At 38.3% G+C, this 27,886-nt stretch overlaps 1 long non-coding RNA gene across 2 annotated transcripts in view; it reads left to right on the forward strand.

Annotated features, from left to right (window-relative positions):
- The window catches only part of LOC121893696, a 46,078-nt gene extending 19,562 nt beyond the window's left edge, over nucleotides 1-26,516 (forward strand). Inside the window, exons 3-6 of one of the 2 annotated variants that reach the window (XR_006095405.1) lie at nucleotides 21,801-21,840; nucleotides 23,269-23,397; nucleotides 23,541-23,610; nucleotides 26,090-26,516. This is a non-coding gene — a long non-coding RNA (uncharacterized LOC121893696). Of the gene's footprint in view, nucleotides 1-21,800; nucleotides 21,841-23,268; nucleotides 23,398-23,540; nucleotides 23,889-26,089 lie in introns of those variants that run through there. The other variant, XR_006095402.1, reaches the window with a different exon arrangement.
- Nucleotides 26,517-27,886: the final 1,370 nt, after the last annotated feature.

Genomic DNA, 27,886 nt, shown 5'->3' on the forward strand with positions numbered 1-27,886 from the left:
CTGAACCTCGCTGAGCTCTGAATACAGACATGGCTTGTCTATCAGAAAGGCTCAGTCAGCACAATTCCTGCAGTGCAAAGAGACTTCATCCAGAGGCATCAGTCCCCACCTCCCCCCACCCCTCCTCACCCCAAGTATTCTCTAATAGCACTCCACTTGATGTGTGAGAAGCACAGCTTGTGGTAGACCACAAAGCATTGAATCATTGTTTGCTGATAAAACACTCAACACTGTGAATGCGTACAGGGAGTCCATCTCCAGAGTGCCAGCAATGACTGCAGATGAGACAGAGTAGCCCATGCTGGTCGATTTCATTACAGGCAGATATAATGGCATTGTGTTTACCAGAGAGAATGGCAACTTCACTGGATACTGTTTCCCAGGTTTCATTTCATATTTCTTAAGCCACCACCAGCAGAGGTTATCAACAAATAGGATTGCGGAGGATTTTGGTCCATGACTATAAAAGGATAATCGCTTGACTTCTGTTACAGTTCTCTGTGAAAGGCTCACGTTTAGTAATTGGACTGGCTTCCAAAATGAGACGCAGAAATGCAGTATGAGGGGTGAATGTTTGATGCAATGCCCCGTCTCCATGTATTTAGGTTTTCTCCATCTCTTGAAACACCATTCTCTACTGCATTCACATTATTCAAACTTAAAATGATACAATTGTTGTGACCTTATTTTATTTAACCACATCATTATCGTGCAAAAACATTCCCTCCTCAGCAAGAAAAAAAAGGTTACAATGCCATGCGAGGCTCCCCGACTTTGATGGTGATGCAAAGAAGGGTTTCAACAAGCTTTTACCTATTAACAAGAGATGTGCACTCAGATAAAAATAGCATGCAATACACACAGAGCTTGTTCTGCTGACTGAGAACCTGCAGGCAAAACAGGCTGAAGTGAAGACTGTCAAATTAGGCACCAAATTATGCATTAGATAGCTAAGGCATGTCTGGTGACTGGTGTGCTGCAGAGCAGCACAAGTGCTCCAGGAGGTGAGGTTAGACGGTTGTCTCCCGCTGTAATGGAGCCTGACAATGATCTGTAAAAGAGAAGAGAGAAAAACAAAGCAAATCTTTTTACCTTTAAAACAGGGAATTCCTATATTTTAATTATTTTAGTTCTTTAATCCTCCAATTGTTAGAGTTAAGATTTTAAAAGATCTATTTGCATTTGCTTTTATTTGGTTCTTAAACAGCAGTGATTGTAAACTCTCTCGTAACTCCCATATCAAACTCTATCTACACTAAATTTGCTAGATGTACAATGATGTAATTAATTGATGCCAAATCGATCAAACGTCTTAATGAACGTCTGCAAACTTATAAAAACTTTGGCAGCTGGTAATGGAGGTGAAACCAACCAGAAAATCTTGAATTTCATTCCATCTATGTGGTTTTTCATTATTTCCTACAAATCAAACTTTAACATAACTAAAAGTAGAGCTCATGGTCATAGCATTTTACTGAAATTTGTTGTTCAAATCCATAACTGATATTAAAGAGAAAAAACAATCAAAATGCGACACAGTTTTTTGATTTACATGGGTAAAGATTTTTTATCCAATGTAATGCATGACAATAGAACACAGTTCATTATACACAGTGTACGGTTCATTCTATCATTGGCCACGCTATAGCCACACAACCCAGTCTCACAGCAATTCGTGAAATAGTCACGTAATTTAATCTATTGATTCGTGTACATGGACACGAATTTTCCATTTTTTTCATGACACTCAGCACAACTTTCAAATTAATGTATTTCAATTAGAAGTACCTTTCATGCCTGCAGAATGTTTTTTTTTTCTTTTCTTTTCTGTAAGTCGGGACTCAGGAGCACAGAAGCTGTTTTGTTTTTTTTATTTGTAATTCATTTTGAACTATAACTGTTATATTACTCAACATTTAATCACAAGATTTTATCCTTGTTTTGCGGACCGGATGGCACGCTACTGGGAAGTAAGTTATTCTCACTGCTGATCGTTATGATATCCTCAACATTTCTCAACACGAGAACATGAAAGTGACCTTGATAACTAGGCAATATTATGGCAGTTTTAATTATTTCACCTTCAGTTTTGAGAAATCAAGTTTATTTGTCAGTTTTGGACAATAGCGGAAGCGGCTGCATTAGCCTACCCATGATCTTCAGCGACTTTACCATGGTGAGGACGCCACCTAAAGCCATGACATAACATATATTGTGTAATTGTAATAATATTGTATATACGTTATATAGTACTGCAGATTGGTGCTTACAATCAGGAACAAAATAGATAGATGGATAGATAGATGCCTACGTTTTTGTTTGTTTTTTATACCTATTCTTTTATTGCTCTGCATCCACATCATGTGACTGTCAAGTTTCTGTCTGCTCAAACAAACAAGATGGCTGCCATTCCTTTTATTCTTTGAGGAAATTGCAATGTTTTAAGATAGTTTCGGCATTAAAATGCATTTTGATAACATTTCAAGTGAGAAATGTGCAAATTATTTTCATAATATCTGTTCAGTGAATGTATATGATATTTAGTTTGTCACTTATTACGGAGATTCTTGCAGGCTTTCTTTAGTTTCTATGGTGGTTGCTATCAACACTGGTATTATAAAACCACATAGTTGTAACTGTTTAATGTTCTAAAAATAAAAAAAAGACGTAGATTTTACAGCATCCCTGGGATGAATCAAATTTGAAATCCCATTTTGTTTGTTTGAGCAAATAGAAACCTGACAATCACGTGATGTGGATGCAGGCTAATGGAGGAGAGAACCCATGAGACTGGGTTGAGCCACACTATTGCTCTGTTAGGCTACAAAGCTCATTACACTCCTGAGGGAACATAACTAATGATTTTACAATTTTGTTATATATTTTTCATAAAAAATGGGAAAAAAAGATGGTCCAAGAGAAAGGAATTCATACATTATCTCAATTAAAAGGAGTTATTCTCTTAACAGTCTCCATTTTAGGCTATCTCAGATTCAGCTCAACCTTCATCAGTTTAAGATATACTTTGTCAGTAGCATGTGCACTAAGCATTCTTATATGCCAGGCTAATGGTATTGTGTTAACATTCTTACAGATAGCATGATAATGTGCTCAAGTCAGCATGTTTGTGTAACATGCTAATGTTTGCATTTTAGCATGTATTGTGATGTCAGCAGTCCGTTACTCTGTTACTCTGTGATTTTATCCCATAGAGTTCCATGTGCAAAACATAAGATAAGAATCACACCATTAATAATTAGGCTTATCTGTTATCCAGCAGCAGGTTGTGTCTTCAAACGTATTTTAGTGATCTCACAGTCTACAGTCTACCTTGGGCAAAACCAATATACAAATCCAAAATTTCTCTCAATATGGAAATGTTGGATTTAAATGTTGGTTTTGTCCCGAGCAAACTATTTTATCATTCCAGGCATACAGTAGACATGGTTGGGATCACAAAAATACCTTTGAAAATGCAACCCTCTGCTGAGTAACATGTAAAAATAATGTTTCTACTTTTCCCCTAAAGTTTGGGTAGGGAATGCTAAGCACTGAGGGCACAAATGTGGCTATGGAATGTTCACATTGATCACTAAGTATAGCTGAGGCTGAATGAAATTTAAGGAACATTACATGAGAGGGTGTGCTATACTGTTACTGTTGGCACAATAATGATGCAGAATAAAGTGCTTGCGCCAAGTTCCATAAGCATCACTGAATATCTGTTTACATATATATATTTTTTTTTTTTTTCAGGATTGTGACAGTTTTTCTATATAAATTTTAGCCCATCTTATACATTTCTTAATTAAGTTGTGTTGGAAATCTAATACACAAAACACAAATAATATCTTTCAGGGGTAGAGCACAGCAGACTGAATGACAAACAAAATGTTTTTTCAGTAAGTGAAGAAATGCTCTGATCTCTCACGTGTGTGTCCAGCATAGTGAAGTCATATATGCTCCTACAGTATAGCAGAAACAGTCACATAACGTCTAGATGGCGCAGCAGCAGCCAGTTGTTTAGGGGTGCTGATGCATTTAGGGCTATTTGTAGAAACTGAATTGCATATTGTCATTAAAAGAACAGGTATCGAAACAGCTGTCCATAAAGTCCATGCTGGATCTCTGCCGTTTAGCAGGTGATGCTGTAGAGCTGTTTGAGGTGCTCTCCTCCAAAGGCCTGACATTTCCACGGCTGGTGCATAGCATATTGCTCCACCGTTTTCTATCATCCAGACAAGGTGCCCGGGAGCTGTGTAAGGAACTCTCAGACTTGTGTCCACTAATGGACATGATTTCTCTCGCTTCCAGTCCATCCATGGACAGTTTCTGGATGGTAGTGCTCCTGATGCTGTGATTTGTGTAAATCGCTGATGTGCCTGCCTCTTTAGATACATGTGAGCATGGAGCCCATGTAATTGACACCCACTGGCTCCAAAGAGTACCACAACCCCCCTAACTTTTCTCCTCTATTTGGATGGAGATAGAAAGCTTTAGCCTCTTGAGGAATTTTAGAAAGGTAAGTTTCAGATGATGAAACTGGGCACAATTCACTCCCTGAGTTTTCAAACATGGCCCCTCTTCTGCTTTGACGATCCCTTTCATGATGGTTTTTGTGTTTTTTAGTTTCCTCGTTGAAGGCGAGTGTAATATATTTGGTACCTTAAGGTAGAAATAAAACAGTAGTCATTAGGCTTGTTTGACCATGTTTCTTCATAACACATACTATTATTATTATTTCGTAATTATTATGCTGGTATGCAAGACTTTTAGTCTGTAGGCTGACCCTTAGTAACAAGCTAGTAACAGAGATGATTTCTACTCCCTGTTGAGTCAGCCAGCCAACTTGAGCTACTGCTTTCTTGAGATTGTAGGATTTCCCAAACTGAATAAATACCACATTTATGAACACAAAACTGCTTTGCTAGCTCAATCTTGTTGTAACAAAGATTTGTTTGTTCTGATTTTTTTTTCCATGGACAGATTTAGCTACTACGTCCATGAACTTCACATACATTTTCAAGCTAGTAGCACCATGTCACTGACTCACTTGCACAGCTGATGGAGGATGCCAGAGTGGAAGCTGAGATATACTCATAACTGAAAGGAAAATGGTCTTGTTATGTATTGGGGTTCCGGGTAACAATAAAGAGTGGAGAAAGGTTGAGATTTTTCAGTGTGTGTGAGTGTGTGTGTAACTCGTCCCACAGCCTCAGAGTTCAATTCACTCCGTAAAGGGTCTGTTTTGTTTTCCCCACAACCGCGAACCAGTTCAGTTCAACTCAGTTTCACAAACATAAAAGAAATGCAACTCAAAAGTCCGCTCTGGATTTTATGGCTGATCCCCACAAAACAAAACAAACCAAAGACACTAGAGAAGCAACAGAGTACATATAATAAGCACAGCAGAAACATCAGATAGGTTGAACCACTGTGTTTAACTATATATCTTCAAATGTCACAGTTACCGTTGAAAATGACAACAGAAATAAACAAGTTTCCCGAGTTTACATAACTCTGGAACTCAAATCAAATGCCAGTTGTCTACCTTGAAGTGACGGTTGTCGTTAGTGTGACGTAGTGGTCAATTGTTCTAATCAATGGTGGAATAATATTTTTAGTGATGAGGCTTTTTTCATTTGAGCACGGCTAGGCGTGCTGTCATGCTGATTTGATCACGTTATAAATGTCTAGTTGACCAATCAGATTGCTTAGTTGGAGCTACTTGTTGTATAATCTGTTTTGATAGGACGCCTTGAATAAATGGAAACAGGTCACAGCAGTAATTTGGATTAATTTTCTGAAGACTATGCCCCTTTATGTCGGTATAGCATGGAAATTCACTATCAAGATTATTCCACTCTGGCCTCAAGTGTTTGGACCACACTGCCATCCCTAGAGCACCACTGCTAGTGGCTAAAAATACATGTATGTGATGAAAGCACTGAGTCCACCATTACCACCTCTCTCATCAGTCTTCTGTGTCACTTTTTTTTTTTTTTTAGGTATTTTTGTTGATGTGTCATCACTGCTGTGAATGTGTATGTATCGTGTCAGTGTTACAAAGTCTTGGAGAGGGCATTGTCTGTCTGATTTTTGACTGTCAGCTCGATCCATTATTAATACATCTATCGTTGAAGGGGGCATATGATGCACATTTCCAGGTCTATATTTTTAATCTGGGGCTCTACTGCAGTATCTGTGCATGATTTACAGGTTAAAAAACTCCTTATTTATCCTATACTGGCCCTTTATCAACCTGATCTCACGGCAATATGTGAAGTGACCATGACCTCTTAACACTGCATTATGTGGTGGTGACACGTAATGTCTTAACATTATGTGCCGGCACCATGGAAACCATAGCCAATGGAAAGTTAGGATCCTTTGTCGTGTTAGGTTGGTGGTTAATGTTTTCTGGTGTAGAAAACTTTATTTTACTGTTATTTTTATTGTCATTTGACTGAATTTATTATAGTGCCTTAGTTACAATTTTTGTTCTCTAAAGAACAGTCTCTCAGAACCGAGGGTGGGAGGACCCACTGTCTGGAGATACACTGTATTGGCTCACCTGCCTTGACTCGCATATGAACTTATGTGACATCCCATTCATAATCCATAGGGTTTAATATGACGTTGGTCCACGCTTTGCAGCTATAACAGCTTCAACTCTTCTGGGAAGGCTTTCCACAAGGTTTAGGAGTGCGTTTATGGGAATTTTTGACCATTCTTCCAGAAGCGCATTTGTGAGGTCACACACTGATGTTGGACGAGAAGGCCTGGCTCTCAATCTCTGCTCTAATTCATCCCAAAGGTGTTCTGTCGGGTTGAGGTCAGGACTCTGTGCAGGCCAGTCAAGTTCATCCACACCAAACTCTCTCATCCATGTCTTTATGGACTTTGCTTTGTGCACTGGTGCACAGTCATGTTGGAACAGGAAGGGGCCATCCCCAAACTGTTCCCACAAAGTTGGGAGCATAGAATTGTCCAAAATCTCTTGGTATGCTGTAGCATTCAGAGTTCCTTTCACTGGAACTAAGGGGCCAAGCCCAGCTCCTGAAAAACAACCCCACACCATAATCCCCCCTCAACCAAACTTTACACTTGGCACAATGTAGTCAGACAAGTACCATTCTCTTGGCAACCGCCAAACCCAGACTCGTCCATCAGATCGCCAGATGGTGAAGCGCGATTTGTCACTCCAGAAAACGCGTCTCCACTGCTCTAGAGTCCAGTAGCGGTGTGTTTTACACCACTGCATCCAACGCTTTGCATTGCACTTGGTGATGTATGGCTTGGATGCAGCTGCTCAGCCATGGAAACCCATTCCATGAAGCTCTCTATGCACTGTTCTTGAGCTAATCTGAAGGCCACATGAAGTTTGGAGGTCTGTAGTGATTGACTCTGCAGAAAGTTGGAGACCTCTGTGCACTATGCGCCTCAGCATGCGCTGACCCCGCTCCATCTACCCATAGACTGTATAAAAATATGGACGTAGTTACCTTGACGTCACCCGTTGGTTTCTGAAGAGCGGTTTTGAAGCTCAAAGTGAGCCGCTTCAGCCGTCGCCATCTTGGCAGTGCGTGACGCTGCATAACTCCCAGCCAATCAAAAATGGGCAAAGAGGCGGGCCGAATGGCTGAAACAAGCCACCTAGCGGCTGGCAGACCTGTCACTCAAAGCAGCCATGTCCTTCATTATGGATAACTTTACGGTTTAATAAAATTTAAACAGGTGAGTTATAAAAAAAATTCACCCCCCGTACAGTTATCATGAAAGGGGAAATTAGCTATGGAGACCTAAGCTGTTTTTTGTACCAGGCTGTAAACATGTTTATTTCTGTTGTAAAGTTGGGCATTTTAACATGGGGGTCTATGGGGATTGACTCGCTTTTGGAGCCAGCCTCAAGTGGCCATTCAAGGAACTGCAGTTTTTGGCACTTCCACATTGGCTTCATTTTACAGCCCCGGAGGTTGCTGCTTGGGCCTACCACTTCGTGGCTCAGTTGCTGTTGTTACCAATCGCTTCCACTTTGTTGTAATACAACTGACAGTTGACTGTGGAATATTTAGGAGCGAGGAAATTTCCCGACTGGACTTGTTGCACAGGTTGCATCCTATCACAGTACCCCGCTGGAATTCACTGAGCTCCTGAGAGCAACCCATTCTTTCACAAATGTTTGTAGAAAAAGTCTGCATTCCTCGGTGCTTGATTTTATACACCTGTGGTCATGGAAGGGATTGGAACACCTGATTTCAATTATTTGGATGGGTGAGTGAATACTTTTGGCAATATAGTGTATTTTACCTTCTGTCGATTCCCATGTTAAGGTTTTCTTTTACCAATGATAAGACATCCTCAACATTTGTCAACACAAAACACAAAAGTCTACTTCATAATTCATCAATATGATAGGTTAGTGTTATGGTCATCAGTTTTAATTATTTCTCCTTTGATTCTTAGAAATTTTTTTTTGTCAGTTTTGGATAATGAAAGGCTACATTACCCATGATCCTCAGCCACCATTGCTATGGAGAAGAAGCCAGTTTGCTCTGCGTCTCCTGTTAAAAAACATAATTACAGAATTTATTTCAGACTGAATTAGATTTTGTGTGCACCTGGTTCATGGAGCCACCCCTCCCCCCACCACCATTTCACACACACACACACAGAACATTAGAGTGCTTTATTGGATGACATGGTTCAATATTAATTGAAGGAGACTATGTTTTAAGAAAGATTATCCCATATTAAATGTCCTCAGCCATATATTCTTGGAAATATGAAATTGAATTAGCAACTTCCCATTTTACGATCACAGGCCTTTTGTGAACAGAGATAGTGGTGTTTGGATTCCTGATTGCAGCTGACCAGCGGCAATTTAAAATGAAATGAAGCCCACCCACAGCAGACAACCCAAAACAGGAGTTGAACATGCCAAGTCCACCCACAACACAATGCCCTTCCCTAACCCTAACCTGTCTTTGCACTAAATTGCATCAAATCTTATACCATTTGTTTTCATATAATTTCAAACCCAAGAATATGATCCAAAAAAAAGATCCAAAAAATCTCCAGGGTTGTGTAAGTAGTAGCCTATGCATTCCTGTCAAAAGCCTACTGGATATGCTTATATACCTAGGCATCTTTGCAGCCTGGTTTCTTCCCTTAATGATAATTAAAGGTGACCTCACAGAGCACACAAGCTATAAACAACAAATTACAAACAACTAGCTGCCATCACTTTATTGGCTGAGGAACTTCAGTTGAGGTGACACCCTTTTATAAACATCTGCAACTCAATATGTACAATTAAGATACAAATCTTGCTTCATAAGCAGCATACTACATTTGTCTGTAATCATACAACACATGAGGATCCATGAGTATTATATTTATATATGATTTGTCTCTTTGTATAACCAATAACTGTGCAAATAAACAAAAGAAAGAAGTATGAATGTATGATTTATTAAAATCTTTTTTGCATAAATAAAGCTAAAGTACAAACCTAAATAAATGATATTTCTAGTTTTAAATTCCAATTTTTTGAATTCCTTTTCAAATTGAAATTAAATTTTGAGGAGAAAAAAAGACACAAAAAGGAAATGAATCAATAAAAGTGTATGAACATTTATTTTTTTTAATTATTAAAAAAAAACATTTTGGAAATATGAAATTAACTCCGAATATGTAATCAATGTAATTGTACTGTATATAAACATGATAGGTGACAAATTAAAGGAAGAAACCACCGTTGGGCCCCCGTGAACCATCAGAATAGATGAAGATAGATAGATAATAGAACTTCAGTTTGTATAGTTATTGCTGTGCTGGTTTTCAGTCATCCCACACTTTGCCACTGCCAGGAAAATGAAAGAAAAAACACATACACACACACACACCAATACAGGTTAAAAGGATAACCTCAGTTGTGACATGGGAGAATTTCTAGGTTGAAACGTGTCCTCTGTATTCATTTGCTATGCCACAGACAATTTCACCTTAAAAGTGAAAAAAGTTTCCACATTATGGACTGGCTTCTGCACCATAGCAACAGTGGCTGTGGCTCATGGATATTGTAGAGCCTTCTGCTGTCCAAAACTGACAAACCTGTTTTATGAACTGGAACACGGTATGTGTAATTAAGATAAAAATTTACTTCTAATTGTAAATGTGTGCAAATAAACAAAATCAAGCAGTATGAATGAATGATTTGTGCATGAACTTTACTTTTATTATTTATCATTATGAACTTTATTAGCAGCTTTGCCTGTACCATGGCCACTTGTCAACAAAATGCCATAGGCTATATTAGCAAATATGAAACATCAGTATCAGTGTATATGGCGTTATGATCACTTTAATTATTGTTAAGGGAAGAAACCAGGCTGCAAATTATATAAGCATGTCCAGCAGGCTTCTTACAGGAATGAATAGGCTATTCACACAACCCTGGAGATTTTTGTTTGATTTTGTAACTTTATGATTCTTGGTTTTGGGATTTTATGTCATCATGACATACAGTAGCCCATTCAGTCAGAATCTGTTTTATCAGCCAATGCAAGCATACAATGAATGTGTCTTGGCGTTGGCTCCCACAAATGCAACACAGGATAATAAAAATAGACAAAAGTAAGGTAACAATAATAATAATAATGAAATAAACAAAGTAATATTAAAATTAAATTGAAATGTTAAAATCTATTTACAGAATGGAATAGTGGAAAAATGGGATATAAAACTTGAAATGAAATATTGTTTGTACAAATGAAATATGGTCTGTGCTGTGGACAAAGAACTGAATTGTATGAAATATATGAAGGTAGCAAAAGCAAAAATTAAATGTGACGTGCATAAATAATGAAATGATGTAATCGTGGCTGTTGAATGCAATGCACAATCTAAAGTCCAGTTTGATGAAATATATGAAAGTGATAAGTGCAGAGATTAAAGGAGGGATGTGAAATGTGAATCCAGTTTGATAACACTGTCTTCATCCCGTTTATATGGCCATGGTATAGGATTTGATGCAATTTAGTGCAAAGACAGGTTAGGGTTAGGGAAGGGCATTGTGTTGTGGGTGGACTTGGCATGTTTGACTCCTGTTTTGGGTTGTCTGCTGTGGGTGGGCTTCATTTCATTTTAAATTGCCGCTGGTCGGACACAATCACAAATCCAAACACCACTATCTCTGTTAACAAAAGGCATTTTATAGCCTGTGATCGTAAAATGGGAAGTTGTTAATTTAATTTTATATTTCCAGGAATATGTAGCTGAGGATATTTAATATGAAATCATCTTTCCTAAAACATACAGTCTTCCTCAATAAATATTGAACCATGTCATTTGATAATGCACTATAACATTGTGTGTGTGTGTGTGTGTGTGTGTGTGTGTGTGTGTGTGTGTGTGTGTGTGTGTGAAGGGGAGGGTCGACTCCATGAACCAGATGCATACAAAGTCTTAATCAGTCTGGAATAAATTCTGTAATTATGGTGTTGTAACAGGAAACACAGAGCAGACTTGCTTCTTCTCCTTAGCAATGGTGGCTGAGGATCAAGGGTAATGTAGCCTTCCCTTAGCCAAAACTGACAAAAAAAACTTGATTTTTAAGAATCAAAGGAGAAATAATTAAAACTGATGACATTAACCTATCGTATCGCTGAATTATGAAGTAGACTTTCGTGTTTTTGTGTTATGAAATGTTGAGGATGTCTTATCATTGGTAAAAGAAAACCTTAACATGGGAATTGACAGCGGTCCTCCCACCCTCAGTTCTCCAATGAACCAAAATTAAATTATTATTATTAAAGGAAAAATGATAAAAGAGGAATATAATTGCCTTTTTAGTAACAAAAAAAAGGGAACAACATATTTGACACAGCTGAAGCTCTGGCATTCCTTCAAACCTACCTCATTATATAAAAATGAAAGTAAATAAAGTTTTATAGTCTAGACAACAACATTAACTACTGACCATTGCATGACATTGTTGAACCAGGGCATTCATGTGTCTACCATGACAAAGGATCTTTATTGACTTTCCTTTGGCATTGTTTCCATGGTACTGGCATGTAATTTTAACACATTACGTGTCACCACCACGTAATGCAGTGTTAAGAGATTGTGGTCATGTCACATATTTCTGTGAGAACAGGTTGCCCTTACTCAGTTCAGCCTCTGTCTGAAACAGGCTGTTTTAGCTCCAGTCTCTTTAAGCTCCCCCTCCTGAAGAGCTCTGTTTGTTCTGATTGGTTAGCTTCTAGACGCGGCATCATGGCCAACTTCCAGCCACTCTAGAGGCTACATAAAAAAACCATGAAACAAACTATAGTAGCAGGATTTCACTACTTATTATCATTCTTTACTTGAAACGTCAACTTCTTAAATACATCTGTACATGATCAAGCCAAAATCCAATCTGAAATATGAGAGTGGACAACGCGAACACATGGAAAAACCTTAGCAACATCCTTAGCAACCAAGGCTACGGAACTGATGTCATCTCGTCAGGAAGATAGAAAAAACTGTTGCAAACAAAGTGTTCAGCAGAGGTTGAAGCCCTGGCTTTTGACTTGCAGGGAGCATTTCTGCATATGTTAACCTCAAGTTTTGGAACTTTAACAACATTTAACATAGATATCCGACATCATAACAGTGTATAGATAACAGAAAATCAAAAAAAGCATAATATGTTCCCTTTAACCAATGGTATAGCTTTCATGTAATCTTTAACAATGGTATCACTATTCTGTACCTCTGCTTTAGAAATACTTGACCCTTATTTTCTAAGCAGCTACTGACTACTGCCATTCCTGCCCAAGGTTCATAAAAAAAGAAGCAAACTGATTAGTTTACTCTTTTGAGCAGTAATAGTCTCTGAAGAAATTTCAAACTGCCTTTCATGCACCTCATAGCAGCAAGACAGCTTCTCTCAAGGTGATGAATGACTTGCTTTTAGTAACTAAGGTGGAAAATCCTGTTTTAGTTCTCCTAGATCTTAGTTCAGGTTTTGACACAGACGATCATTCACTCCTACTCTTTGGGTTGGCAGAGAGTAGGAGTCACTGCTTTAGGCTGCTTTCTCTCTATCTGCAGCACAGAACTTTATCTGATACCATTGGAGAGTTCAGGTCATCACTGTAGTATCGTCCTTGGGTCCATTCCAGATTCAGTTCCTCTCCCAATATATATGTTTACATTATGTTGCATGCCCTCAGGATCTAGAACAACCTGATTTCTCAACATGTGCTTTGAAAATATTTAAAAAAGCAGCGTAGAACTGCTTTTATTTGTGTATGTTTTTAGCAGTATGTTGAGGGTTAGGTTAAAAGAATGCCTAATGTGGCACTCAATTCCAAGTCACATATCATTTCTATTGCCAACTATCATAGTTACAGTCTCAACAGGCATGTCCACATCACAGATACATTTAATCAGACACCAAAAATCAAGTGTTTTGTTCCTTTTTATTATTACATTTATTCAATCAAACCAGCAGTAACATTTTTCTTGGTCACAACACTGACATGTATCTTGTTAGCAGTCATCTGTTTACACATCCAACAGATATGGAGGAACATGTGATCGGATTAATATAATTCCAATATTCATCGTCAATGTAACTTTCTCCTAAATTCCTAAATCCAGAAAAATACAGAAGACATGACCTTAGTGACAATTAATTGAGTTACTCTGATTTAGCCTGCAAAACAGAAAAAAGTATCTTTAGTAAAGGTTTTCTTCTAAAATTGTTTTTGAGGAAAAAAATTACTATATCATAGCAAACAGTACTTTCTTGCAGTCTATCTTGCACCTCACATTGTGCTCTATACAACTGAATACAAAAGATAAAAATGCTGTGCAAGGTGTCTCATTAAATTTTTTACACAAAGTCACATCAAGCTCCTTTGACACGGAGAACAATATTCTTAGCTCATGATGCCATCAGCAGTCAGCTTAATGGTTTCCCATCATTGTCTCTTTCTGTGCATAAGAATTGACATTGCAATACACAGAGAGCTGTGGTATATTTATTGAATCACCCCGCCTTCGTGTTCAAATCAATACTCAGATTTATGAGCAAGTCAGCGACCTATTTTTACTCTCACCTCCAGACTGGAGGGCACTTTAATTGGTGAAATCTATTCCTCTGATTAGACATAATTCACATTGGGCATTGTTTAATTCACTTGTAATTAAAGAGCCAAGTAAAGAGACAGGGCTGTTTAATTAATTAACACTCGGATGCCTCACATGTAGATAAAATCAGTGGCACATTACTCCATTTATAATTCAGAGCCGAAAGTGAAAAAGTGCTGCATGTCCCTAAAGTGATAACATCAACTCAGACAAGACACAGTGTCTGAGACTGCAGCACATGGGTTTGAGAACATGTGTGAACTTGAAGTGTGATGATTGGATATAAGTCACATGAAGAACCAGTCAGCACATTGTTAATTAAAATTAGACAAATTTGCATTATGAAACAATTTAGACATGAACCCCATAACCCAATTCAGACCTAGTATTAACATGCAATCTGTATATGGAGATGTTATCTGGATGAAAGAAAATATATGATGGATAAGTAAATGCGCCCTGAATGCTTTGCAATTGGAATGCAATTGGATTGGTCAGAGCACATCTGGAGGTGGTCCCCAGCACAGGAAAAATAAATACAGCCCTAACAGCAGCAATACTGTAGAAGACTCTTGAGTGACCGTTAATGTGAAAGATGAGAGTCACGTCACCATTGGGGTAGCTGAGCTACCACAAGGGCTAGCAGGCTTCTTCACTGACATTTATTACCTTCATAAAGGATTAGTAATGTTAGCCTAGTTAACAAAGCTTCCAAAAAGTAGCTAACATATTCCTTTGGCTGTCTTTGCCCGTCATATGACTGATGTTTATTGTGTCCATGAAAATTATGACAAAATATTAATTCACGAAAGACTCAAATTAAATTAAAAGTAACATTTGAAAACTAACGGTACATATATTTGTCCCGAACTGTTTGGTGCAGGATGTTCGGTTCAGGGAGCAACTTTCCTCAATTCGATATACTCCATGACCCAAACAATATACTGTCACAATAGTTCTACAATCCATTAACTCTGACATGCAGAAGAATAATTCTAGAGTTCCACCCAGAACATTTGGGAAGCGAACCACTTAGCCGTAGCATTCTCATGGATGTATGCTAGCCAGCTTAGCCAAGTTAAACAATATGGTGTCTCCCCGTCCTCCTCCCCTCGCTGTGACAGTCAGCTTTTCACTCTGCCTTTGAGTGAAACTGTTCAGAACAACTATAAATACATTTGATTTCTGGTGTGGTTAGACAGCACGCTGTAAGAACCAGTTCTCAGCACCCATGAATCAAGCTTCAGCGTCACAGAAAGTAACCACTGTCAGTAAGTGTCCTGACTCCTTGCAAGAAACAAAAGGGTTTTCTTTTGCAGCATCGTAACTGTTTCAGTAATAGTTTGACCATTGTTGGATGCTTACATTTCTCAGAATAAAGAACCAAAATGTTATTTTCTACCTATCTTTTGTTTTCTTTGCTGTACTGATAACCAAGAATTTTGTTTACCATTACACCCATAATAAACAATGAAATAATGTATTAAAGTTTTAACAAAATGCAGCACGCATCTCCTATCCTCCTATCTATCCTAAACTATTTTCTTCACAAGTGTATGTAGCTGCTTGACCTGTAGCACTAATGAGAGGCATCTTGCTGTTCAGTGATGTTATGTCTCTGTCAGCAATGTCAATCTGAAACAGCTAGGACACACCATGAAAACATGCACGCCAGCACGTCAACATAAATAAAAAGGTAATCTGATGGTAACATAATGTTACTGTGGATGGAAGTAACACATTGTTACCTTCAGTCTGTTATCTTTCGTGTTTGTAAGCCCAGTAGGTTTGTTTAATTAGGTTTAATGCACCTTATGCTACAATCTACATCTTCACCAAAATGTTCACTAAATGAACAGTTTTGCATTAATGTTATCCAACATTTTTGCTGCTCCTCTCAAGCTAAACCCAGACCACCAACAGTATGTTTAGTGAACAAGTGAGTGAATCCTGCTTCTGAATCATCTCACTACTCTACAGTGGAAAGCACAGGTAGCTGCGATAATGCCATGTGGGAAAGAACGACAGTGAGTGAGCCGGCTCTGTTCAAACAACCAAAATTTGGGAGTAAAAATTAAACTCGCTGAGGAGAGGTAGCCTGTTGTATTACTGCAGAGCAGAGTGACATGTGTGAGTGACTGTGTGTACGAACCATTACAGCCTGGTATAAAAAGGTAAACATCGCATATTCCATAAACCTCATGATTGAATAGAGCAGCACCTGTAATAATGCCTGCAACAATGGTAAGTGTACTTTGCATATTAAAGGTTGCATCAGATGTTTCTTCAGAATTCATAGAAGACATAAAAATGTATGCACAGCAAAAATGAGCCCACAGAATATGCACGTTCACAAAATGTTAACTGACAACAATAATCAAATTACTAAAATGTGACTAAAGCTAATTTGAATTTTTGTTAAAAGACTAAAACTAAAATTAAATCAAAGTCAGGTGCCAAAATGAATGAAAATCAGGTTATAGCAGCCCCTCAAGAGTATCCAGCATCTCCTCCCTTGTCCTCAGATGCACCGTGTGTATTGTCAAGTATGCTCTGCCCACTTAATTGGCATATTGAGATTGAATCATAATTCAGGCAGAATTGAGATAACAAGAAAGCTTATTGATACCAGGTGTAAATGCAAAGACCCTTTAATTAGATGTTATTACCCAGATAATGTATCCAGATGCAGATTGCATGTTAATATCAAATGGAAATGGATTCTATTTGCAATACAGTCTGTCTCAGACTATTGCAAACATGAGAAAAACGTGAGAAAAACATGCAAGCATTACTGATATTAAAAAAAAAAAAGATCACAGCATGCAGCAGAAGCTGCAAAATATGTTAGTTAGAGCAACCCCTGTTGATTTATATTTATGTAGTTTTAAAAATGTTCTGACAGCACACTGAGTACATTAAATGGTGTTGTAGTTTGGAGAAGGGAATGAGAACAATATCATCATTGTCCCTGATCTTAGCATATAAAAAGCTCAGTTATAACAATATGCACTGATTTATATTTATGGGATTTTGAAAAGGTTCTGACAGTGTGCTGAAAACATAAGATGGGACCATACTTCAGAGGACAGGGTGAAAGATTTGCCATTACCTTTGAAAATTGATTTCTTTTTGGCTGTAAATAATTTAATATGAGATAAGCTTCTGGGTTTTAAGTTTGCCTCTGTCAGGTCTCGATATCTGCCTCGGCCTGTTGAAAGGCTCAGTTTGCCCTAGTGCAGTAACAACGCTTATCCAGACACTGATGACAGTCACATTAAAATACTCAGCAAGGTTTTAGATGCCAGAAAGTCTGGCGGAAAAAAAACAAGATCAATCTTCAGATGATTAACTACTAACCATTTTCAGATTCAGTGAACTGAGCAATGTGCAACCAGAAAAACAACTTATGTTAAAATCCTTTTACTCTACCTTAAAGAGACCATTATACAGTATAAAATAAAAAAAAGACTAAATGATGAATGAATGCTCATACCTATGTTCAGGGATGAAGGGGTTAAAATGATGAACGAGGCAAAGCGTAGGTGGCCATGACCTATTAATGACGCATTTGACTGTCCATGCTAAAGCAAGACTTTTCATTACATCATCATTGCTGCTTTAACTGATTACTGTCAAACATGGTCAAGCCCTTTCTCCCAAACACCTCATCTCCATTAGGCCTGTGTAATACTCCAGGGACTGCCTTTTCTAATCACATGTGTCACAGACACCAGCACATATTTGTCATGCATAGTGCACCATAAGCCCAATGTTTGGGCATTATGCTGCTAGCTCCAGCACACATTAGGATAACTGGTATTCCGTAAATATTAGTCTTGCTACACATTTTCAGCTTGAGTGACTCCGTTCATATTAAGAGGTGACAAGCAGATGGGGTGTGCAAGCTACAAAAGGAGGCAGGCTTAGGGCTGTCAAATCAATTCTGGGAGAAGTTGTAATGCTGTCTATGCTAAACGATCCCTTAATCAAATACAAAGACTGATGCAGCTCCAACTTTTCTGCTTTGAGTATCTGAGGAAAAGAATCCATGCAGTTAAAAAGGCTGCTTATTATCACCAATAAGCAAGCTGTGTTGGATAATTCAAATCGAATTTCACTGAACCAACAATTAAAAATTGCCGTAGCAGGTGTGTCAGCATAAAAATTGCTTCTGATTACCACATTGTTAAAGCTGTAGCATTGTATAACTTCAGAAACTAGAGTCCCAAGTAATAATAATAATAACTGTATTTACTTTTCAAGCGAGACTTTCAAAATGTTTTTCAGAGGAAGGGAAATAAAGTGCAATTACAAACTATGAAATACAATAAGAACATCAGTGGCACAAAAGAAGTAAAAAAAAACAATTTTAGCCATAAAGAAACAAATCTATCAAAAAAGTATCTATATAAAAGATATAAAAGCAAAGCCAAGAGATTGACATGATAACATGACAAAGCACTATCATGCAACAAAAAAACAGCTATTAGTCAAAAACGCAAATCCATGAAAATATGTTTTGAGGCAGGGTTTAAAAACAGACTGCTCCAAGGCTCAATCTGACTTTAACCCAGACTTTAACCTGGAATAGCTAAATGGCCTAAACCACCGGATTTGAAAGACCTTTTGGGACATGAGAGAGTAAAAGGTTTATGAAATAATCCATTGCCAGGCCATGAAAAGTGTGGTCCGTAATTTTAAAGTGGATTCAGAGAGAAATTGGCAAGCACTGCAAAGAAGTCAAGGTGATGTGAGAAAAACATCTTAGTCAGTATCCTGACTGTAGAATTCTGTCAAAATTGGAAGCTGAGCTGCAGCTTGATTGTTGAGGAAGGCAAGCAAGGAGTTACAAAGGTTCAGGTGGAAGAATATAAAAGCATGAATCATTTTATCAGCATTGCCGGATGACACAATTACTGTGATGTTTGAAATATTCCTAAATTTGATACAAACATGACTGGACAAATTTAGGTTTAGACAACCGTCAAAAATAACGCCAAAGTCCTTAGATACATGCTTGATGTTAGGAAAGAGAGGAACAAGCAGTTCTTTTATGTAAAAAGGAGGTCAGGGCCAATCATTAGGACCTCTGAGTTGTCAGCGTTCAATGGCAGAGAGTTTAGAAAATTCTGATCTTTACCTTTACAGCAATGCAAATTGTAAAGTGTGTCTTGCTGTAATATGAACAAAAACAAAACTCCTTGGGAAAGCTGTGACTGTGAGTCATCTGCAGAGGAGTAAAAGAGAATATTATGATGATGAATTATATGTCCTAATGGTACAAATCTGTCTCCTAGAAATGATGTTCTCACTATGTACTAATTAATTTAGTCAATTATGTAAATGCTGCCTGGATGTCATAGGGAGGTGGTCAGGTTTGTACAGCAGAAACAGATCAGAACAGTTTCCATCAAGAGAAAACTGAAAATAGTTTCAGTAATTTGTTCATATTGAGGTCTGTGGATTATCTTAAGTATCCAGGACATTACTCTAGGAAGATATGTTGCAGATTTTTTCAAAATGTTCCCTCATTTGTGGTGCTGGAGGAAATGTTACATATCAAAACCTGCTATCTAAAGCCTAGTTGTATGAATGTTATTTGTATGTAATTGCTGGAAATTACTGATCAGATCTCTAAAAGTTGGTTCCAGAAGTCTAGAAGAGTTTCCTTCACATTCATTAAAGAAACTACATTGTAGCATGGAGTCAGCCAGTTAGTCACTCGATAAGGCTCTTCAAATCTCAGCCTATTCTGATTAGACAGTATGTATTTATCCTCCATAGAGAGCCTAGAGACATTTTGACTTGTCATAGCTAGAAAAGCACAGGTGGAACTAATTACATTAACGATAGCTCTGTCCCAGCTCAGTAAGCCATTATACACAATAGAAGGGCCCTGGAATTGGCTAAACTGAATGGGATGCAGCATATATTTATGTTAGTAATTATATCTAATAATGTCCAGTATCCATGTTGAATTGGGCTGCAGAGTTCCCGGACAACAACTAATAACCTGGTGAAGATGTTATCTGTACAGCCTGTATGATTTTTTTACAGGTTAGTTAATTGCAAAGGTCTTTTAAATTAAATAGTCTCAGTATATTTTTTTTTTCTGACACCAAAAAAGAAACAAAAAAAATCTGTCAAATTAAAACGTTGTCGCTATTGTTTTCTTTTTATATGGGCATATATTGGGCATGACTCTCGGTACAGTTAAATACAAATTGTAATTACACTATTCCTGACTAAAAAGAAGGCCATGCATATAATCTTGGATTTATTGTAAAAACAACCGGCTGACTGTGAGGTAAACATTCACATAAACCCCCTCTTCATAATTATAAGTAGACCATATTCAAATCCAATCCTTTGCACTCAGATCCTTTTTAATTGGAGCTATCTAATCAGCATCTATTGTGCACCTGGGACCCTAGGTGAATGCAAATTAAATATATGGTAGAATATGAAAAGTAAAACCTGAGTTTACCAGAATATAAATAAAAATAAATATTTATAATATTTACATGAGTATAACCCACTTACTACTTACAAATGCAAGTAAGTTTACTTGTGCTTCATTTCAGATACAGAAATAAAAGAACATATTTAGCATGTGGGTGTTCCAGCACATTTGACACATGCATGCTTCCAAATCCAAATTATAAGTGGTTTTAAAGCTAGTGGCAAATTGGCTTTGTTACAATGGAATAAAATGCCAGCCCTCAGAGCTGTAAAAGTTATTTCATTTTCAACTATAGCAACCAAGTGGTTGTTGATTTAATTGAATGGTCACATCATGTATAAAATCAACTTTAACATATCATTTATTTCACTTTGACAATGTTTGTCCTGTTCCTCTTTCATTTAAGTGAGATACATTAAAGGGATATTAAAGTAGCACTAATTTAACATTATGAAGAATTCAAGTTATACACATACAGTCTCTCAAAAATGAGACTATTGTACCTATGAGTCTACAATCATGCTAGCAGCTCTGTGCTGTACTTAGGCACAGTGGTGCTTTGAGTTAATACTAACGTCAGCATGCTAACATACTCTCAATTCTGATGTTTGGCAGGTACTGTAATATTTACCAGGCTCATTATCTTTCATTATATTAACATTTACTAATTAGCAGTCACTAAAAATGTAACCTATAAAAAACAATAAAATACCCAAATGTTACTGCCTGAGTGTGATGTAAAAAAAAAAAAAAAAAAAAAAAAAAAACATTTTTGATTTAGTTTGTTTTTCCATTTCATTTGAGGATCACTTTTGATATTGGTTCCTGAAAATTTGGAGACATTTATGTCAAATATAAAGTATAAGTATGCAAATATTCTTAACAATGACATTTAAGTTATGTATGATAAAATTACTGGTACTGAGATCAGTCAGTTGGGTCTGTGATTTAGTCCTGAGTAGATTCACATTTGTGAGTGACACATTTGAGTGTGAATGTGTACAGTATGTATCACTACTAACCACAACTACTGTTAGTCCAGTAAGTAACTTGAAAATTGTCCATTGTGTAGGCTACCCATCAAACCCCTGCAATCCTGACCAGGATAAGAAGGTTCACAGAATGGATGGATGATTGATGTATAACACACACAATGCAATCTAAGAAATCTCCCTCCTGTTTTCAGATACGGTTGCTTGGTGACAGACAGACAACACATGAAAGAGGTGCTCTCCATTCTGCTAATTATCTGCCTCCTCCTGTCCTTGCTACATCTTAACCCATCTTAATTCTTATTACTATTTTCTTTATGTTGTGTGTTCTATGTTATGAAAAGTGCAGTACAAATTAAATGTATTATTATTATTATTGTTATTATTATCTTCAGGCCCATAAGCCGGAAATTGATTCCCACATTATGGGCAGGCTCCAGGGGGCCATGTCCGCCCCTCCAGGAATTTGGCCCTCCCAGGAGAAATCAGCATTAAGAGCGGGAAGTTTGAAAGCGGCTAGCTGAGGTTATCATGCTGACTGGTGTTTCAGTTTAACCAGTGAGCATGTTAACTGATGACACAACAAAAATGGTGCTATCCAACTAGAAACACCCTGCAGATATTAGCTCTCCAGTTCTGTTACCCACCAGCTTGGCTGGTGGCTAGCTGCCTAACGATGCCAGCTATCACTGTCTCTGGCTACAGTACCTTTGTTTTTTGGGGGTGAAACAGCTAGCTGCCTCCGTCGACCACCACACATTCACAACAAAACCTCAGCACGTTGCTCCACAGCTCACTGAGCCTACTGGTATTCAGTAAACACGGTTGGTAAACATGGTTGGTAAACAAAGTTGGCAGTTTCTGGGTCGGGTTTGGATGGTTGATTAACGCATATTTTTGCGGGTTGGGCGGCGCGGATAGGCTCTCGTAACAGGTCAGGTAAGTGCAGCCACAACGCAGCAGGAGCGTCTGTGTGTGTGTCTGTGAGCCTGCACACGTGCAGCTGGGGAGAAGGGGCTGACTGGCTGGAAGTGGGAGATGCTTTGCTGAAGCACTGTGCAAAACAACATGAGATCTTTTATGTTATTATGACAAGTGTAAGGGAAAAGACATCACCTGCAACAGTCTCGTGCTGCTGCACGTTTGCGTTGATGCAATGTGAGCGCGAGCAACAGGATGCTGCCTACAGCTCATTTCCAGTGTCACTAATGAGAAGGAATTTCTGAAACTTACATATAGAACCTTTAAACAGACACAAAGGTCCACATAAGTGAGAAAGTTGTATTTTGAACCCCTTCTTCTCATTTCCTAACTTTCTCCTCATTCCATTTCATCACTTTCTTCTTATTCAACTAAAATTCACCAACACATGTCCAACTGATAGATAAAATAAATATATAAATTCCTGGGAGGTGTAAAGGCCCAAGCTTTGGTTCTGTCGCCACAGATGTATCCTCATTCACTCACAGGGATCTGTTTTGGCAGAGGTGGTCTAGTGCTTGGAGGGCTTTGCAAATAGGAGTTCTGAAGTCTCTAATGAGAGACGAGAGAGAGAAACAGAGGGAAGGAGGGCTCTTATCACTATGCTGGCAATTAATCCTTGTGTGCTGCACACCCACATATACAGTACACTGCTCCTGTGTTGCACCCTCTAATTTACAGGCTGAGAGACAGCAGGTGTTCAGGACAAAGTAAACAGAGGGGAAGTTGGAGGGAGGGATCGTTCGACCTGCTCCAGTCTGCTATTATGTGGCTCCCCGCTGGACTGAAAACAAGATGGCACCTCTCTTGGTATGCAAAACCTGTTTAGCCTTCCCTGTCTAAGTACTAGGCCAGGGCCCAAGGTCACACTTCCAGAGTAGGCTTCGCAAATGTTGTTCCACCCCCGAGGCGTCAGCCAGCGAGAAAATTAACAGGCACTTTGTGTTTTGCAGTGTGTTCCTGTGGGAGAGATGGCTGACTGCCACACTGATCCTGTCTTGATCTCCTCAGCCGAACACTCCGGTATTCAAAACAACAGTTTACCCTCTACCCAAAGTTATGTTGCAGTATAAATAACCTACTCCGCAATTAAAGCTCTATGTGACAACTTGGCACAATAACATCATCTTGGGTGAAAGGTCCAAATTCATATACGCACTTGTTAGACAATAAACAAGTGTGAGCTTCCTGCTGATTGCAGATTATGGTGGATCCAGAAACACGTGCCAAATGGTAACAACATTTTGTTCACTTTTAAAATTGTTTTTTGTCAATTACAGATAAATAAAAGCATAATTTTATGCTGTATGCTGCACTAACATCCAATCTACACCATACTATATATTCGATTAGGCCATACGTAAGAGTTTTAAAGGGGTACTCCAACATTTTACGATTGCATTTAGGAAGACAGATTAAACAAGACCAAGGAGGATAATTACTTTCATATTTATTTACTTTTTTAGGTGCTCACCAGTCAAATTTAGTTTGTCCTTGTTTTCTAATAGACCACACTAATGCAAAGGTAAAATAGAAGATAAGCGGTACTTAAACTTACTGCAAATTGCAGGGAAAGTTGCATCTGAAATTTAAAATTGTGGTGCCTAAGAGTCCACAGCCGCTTTTAGATCTATCTCATAGTTGAGATATTTCAGTCTGGACCAAAGTGGTGGACCAACTGACCGACCAAGCGACCATCCCACCACTTGTCTGAATAAAAACGAACAGTCAAAATTAATACAGCAGATATCCTGGCTAGTATGGGTTAAACTTCAAAAACTCAATATTTAGTTAATAAAAAATATTTAGTTGGTAAACGCCCAGATCTTTCCATCTCTAATATGGACCCAATTTGAAACACGGACTTTAATTTATATGTATAGTCTAAAGACTTAAACTGAGAAAACCCTGATCACATCTCTAAGATTATTATATCAGACCTGACACAGCTCCTCCGCAGCCACACACAGGCTGAGTAGTGCTGAGTAGTGCTCACTATGATGAGTAAATTGATCTCGATGCTTAAGATTGATGGATTTCCCCCTTCAGTTAAATGAAATGCTATGGAGTCATCTACAAAACTGGTGAAAAATGACATGTTAATATCACATTCAGCTTCATTTGTGAAACCCCTTGAGTATAGTAGCTCCATCGAGAGCTGTATGAGAGCACTGCAGTGGTGTTGCAGCCTCAGCTGCAGTAGCAGTATAATTAGCATACTGTCAGATGTCATCCAGTTGGCCTCCAGACTTGTTGCAATGACCTTTAGCACTGTTTGCACTTTCTCTCACTGTTAAACATATTCTACATCGTTGCATGCTGCTATTTCTTTAGGCACATTTTGGCTGACATTTCCAGGCATATCACTCAGATGTCCATTTGACCTTTTTTCTTTTGCTCCTTTATCTTATTCTGGGAAACATACCAGTTCTTCTTGGCATTACTTGTCATACAATGTACCACAGTGATCTACTTTCTGAATCATGCTTCACTTTTTTGATGTATATACTTTTAGTGTGAAAGTATATTTCTATTTACTAAAAGGACTTACACAAAATATTTACAGGAAATTGTGATTCCCAGACAATGTATCCTCTTGAATTTGGCTGTTTCCCTGAATTTTCTGCTAGCTCCATTAAAAGGTTGACATTTGTGATTTTGAGTGAAATGATTCCTCTGCTATTAAATAGATGTAATTACTTTGGTGATTTCTAAATATTTTCAAGCCATCATCAGGTCAAAATTTCAATTTGTTCAATATTTTTGGTTTATGACTTAATACCTGCAAAACTAATGACATTCCCATCAACCTCAGCTATACTTTGTGTTTAATGCTATTTGACAAATGTTAGCCTGCTGTGCTGAACTATGATGATGAACATCACACCTGCTAAACGTCACCATGTTTGCCATTAGTCTAGCGTGGCTATAGACTTTTAGTTGTGAGAGAGAGAACAGTGGGCTTACGATAAAATGCACTGATTGTACAAACCAATCCACATTTTATTTCTGTCTAGTGTTTGACCAGAGTTGTCAAATTATATCACATAGTAAAATGCTAAGAATGCTTTCCAGACCAGCAGCTCTTCTTGTCCAGTGGCCTCATTGTCATTTCCAGCCATTGATGTAGAGGCAACGGACTGTCCAAAGGGATCTTTTGTAAGCCATGGAAATAACAATGGCTGAATGGGAGCATGGGGTTGAACATGACTATGGGGGCTGTGGGCCTGAGCAGTGTAGAAAATACAAGGCTAGCAGAGAGTACTCTATGCTGCTAGCAGATGGTATGAATAGGTTTATAAATGCTTGAGTGGGCTGTCAAAATGATATGATCTGGCATTTAACCATTTGTGATGTATAGAGGAAAAAATATGATGCGATAACCAAGGACAGTGCTATCTGTTCTGTGGCACTGAGCAGGAAGAAATTTGATCTAAAAGTGAGTATTTTTTGGAAATAATGGCTTTCACAGTGCGCTCAGATAAAGCATCTCATTTCGCAGATGTCATGTGTTGTGATCAGTGGAGACTTCTGTATGGTATTTCCACCCGAAGATGCCTTTGAGATATGAAACCCTGCCACACTGCGCTCTCAAGGATCCGTGTGCCTCCACTTAAGCAAACATTTGCATTCGCCACACATCTGTTAGTGTATCAAATTGTCTTCATGCAAAGAGCACTTCTCTGAAAAAATCTGTCAAGGTTGATTTTCCGACTCAAGGTTGAAAAATGCTTTGACCTCAGTCCACTTACAATAAAGTTCGACTACATCATCCATTTATGAGGTGAGCTGAGCACCCTTTTCTATATCCTGTGCCCAGGATTTTATCAATTATCATCTCATAAGTGCTCTTGCAAACATGCCTTCCCAATATAAATTGGAGCATTACGGATATGAAAATTCATGTTTAATGGTCTTCATACTTTATGGGGCTTCATTGTAATATTTTGTGTGCTATGGAAATTAAAGTACAATAACAATACTTTTCAAGGTCATTTAAATGCAAGACTCAGTTAATGCATGTTGTATGGCAGCAGAATATTAATCATCTCACAGGAGGGTGTTTTAAAGGCTGGAGCATGACATGGTGTAAAAATGACAGGGTTGCTGTTTACAAGGATGACCTTAAAACTAAAAAAAAAAAAAAAAAGCTATAGTTTCGGTGTTCAAAGCCTCAGCGCTTGTCCCTTTGTCTGTGAGTTAATTGGGTGTCAAGGCCTCTGGACAACAGATTTATGTTCTTTCAGGCTAACGGTTAATCTGGAGAATGACTTTGGCTCTCGTACTGCGCAGCCTGAATGGTGGCATGGCCTCTCCTCGTGTGTCACCACCTCCAGTCTCACCATGCAAAGCAGTTCTGCCTCCCCCGGTGCCATGAGCCCGAACATGCACTCAATCTATCCCACAGAGCAGCTGCACATTTTACCCCACCATCACTCTCTCCAATAGCCAGACTGAGACCTCAAGTAGTTTCTCTGCTTTTATGCCCACTGAGATGCATTTAAATCAGGTATGTGACAGTTATGCGTATATGCATGTTATGAATACAAACACAGTGAGTGAAGCCGCTGAGGAGTGGATGAAAAACAACAGCCATAGATAGATATGAACTGTAATGTAGAGGGCCGATTTTGCAGGAGCTGTAGCATCTGAGAAATGTCTGCTTGTGGCTCTACAGAAGCAGATGAATATAAATTGATTGGAAGTGAACTCCCACAGTGCAATGTGCTGTAGTGTTTATAGCCAGGTGGAGATGCAGAGTGAAGTGCTGTGGGCCTTCACAGTAACATACAATCTCAAGAGTGGCACCATTCAGAAATGTTTTGGATTGCCTTCTTACAGGATAGTAATAAAACACAGACAAATACAAAGGGGATGATAGCCTGTATTGGCCCAGCTTGTATTTGAAATAATGAAAATCTGACAGGGATGGAAAATACAGAGAACGCTCAACACACCACAGCTTCCAAAATAAATCTTTATCACTTTGGCAATACATACATCACATTTAGAAAAAAACTGCAAGTCCAGCAAGCAAATTAAGAAATACTTGCCAAGAATAACAGCAGGTAAAGAGAAATACAGACAACACAAGCAAATAGGGAAACACTGAAAGTCATGAGGAACTATGAAACTAAGTGAAAACACAGATGTTTGCAAGGGACACTGACAACTGATGAACATGCTGCTAATAAAAATTTGATGCTAGGTGTATGGCCAATATTTATTTATATGGTTTTGTCAGTTTGCATGTGTTTTCTTAAGTAGCGATGATCTGTCACTGTAGCCATGCTTCTGG

This window comes from Thunnus maccoyii, chromosome 3, assembly GCF_910596095.1.
Source record: "Thunnus maccoyii chromosome 3, fThuMac1.1, whole genome shotgun sequence".
Taxonomy (NCBI): Eukaryota; Metazoa; Chordata; class Actinopteri; order Scombriformes; family Scombridae; genus Thunnus; species Thunnus maccoyii.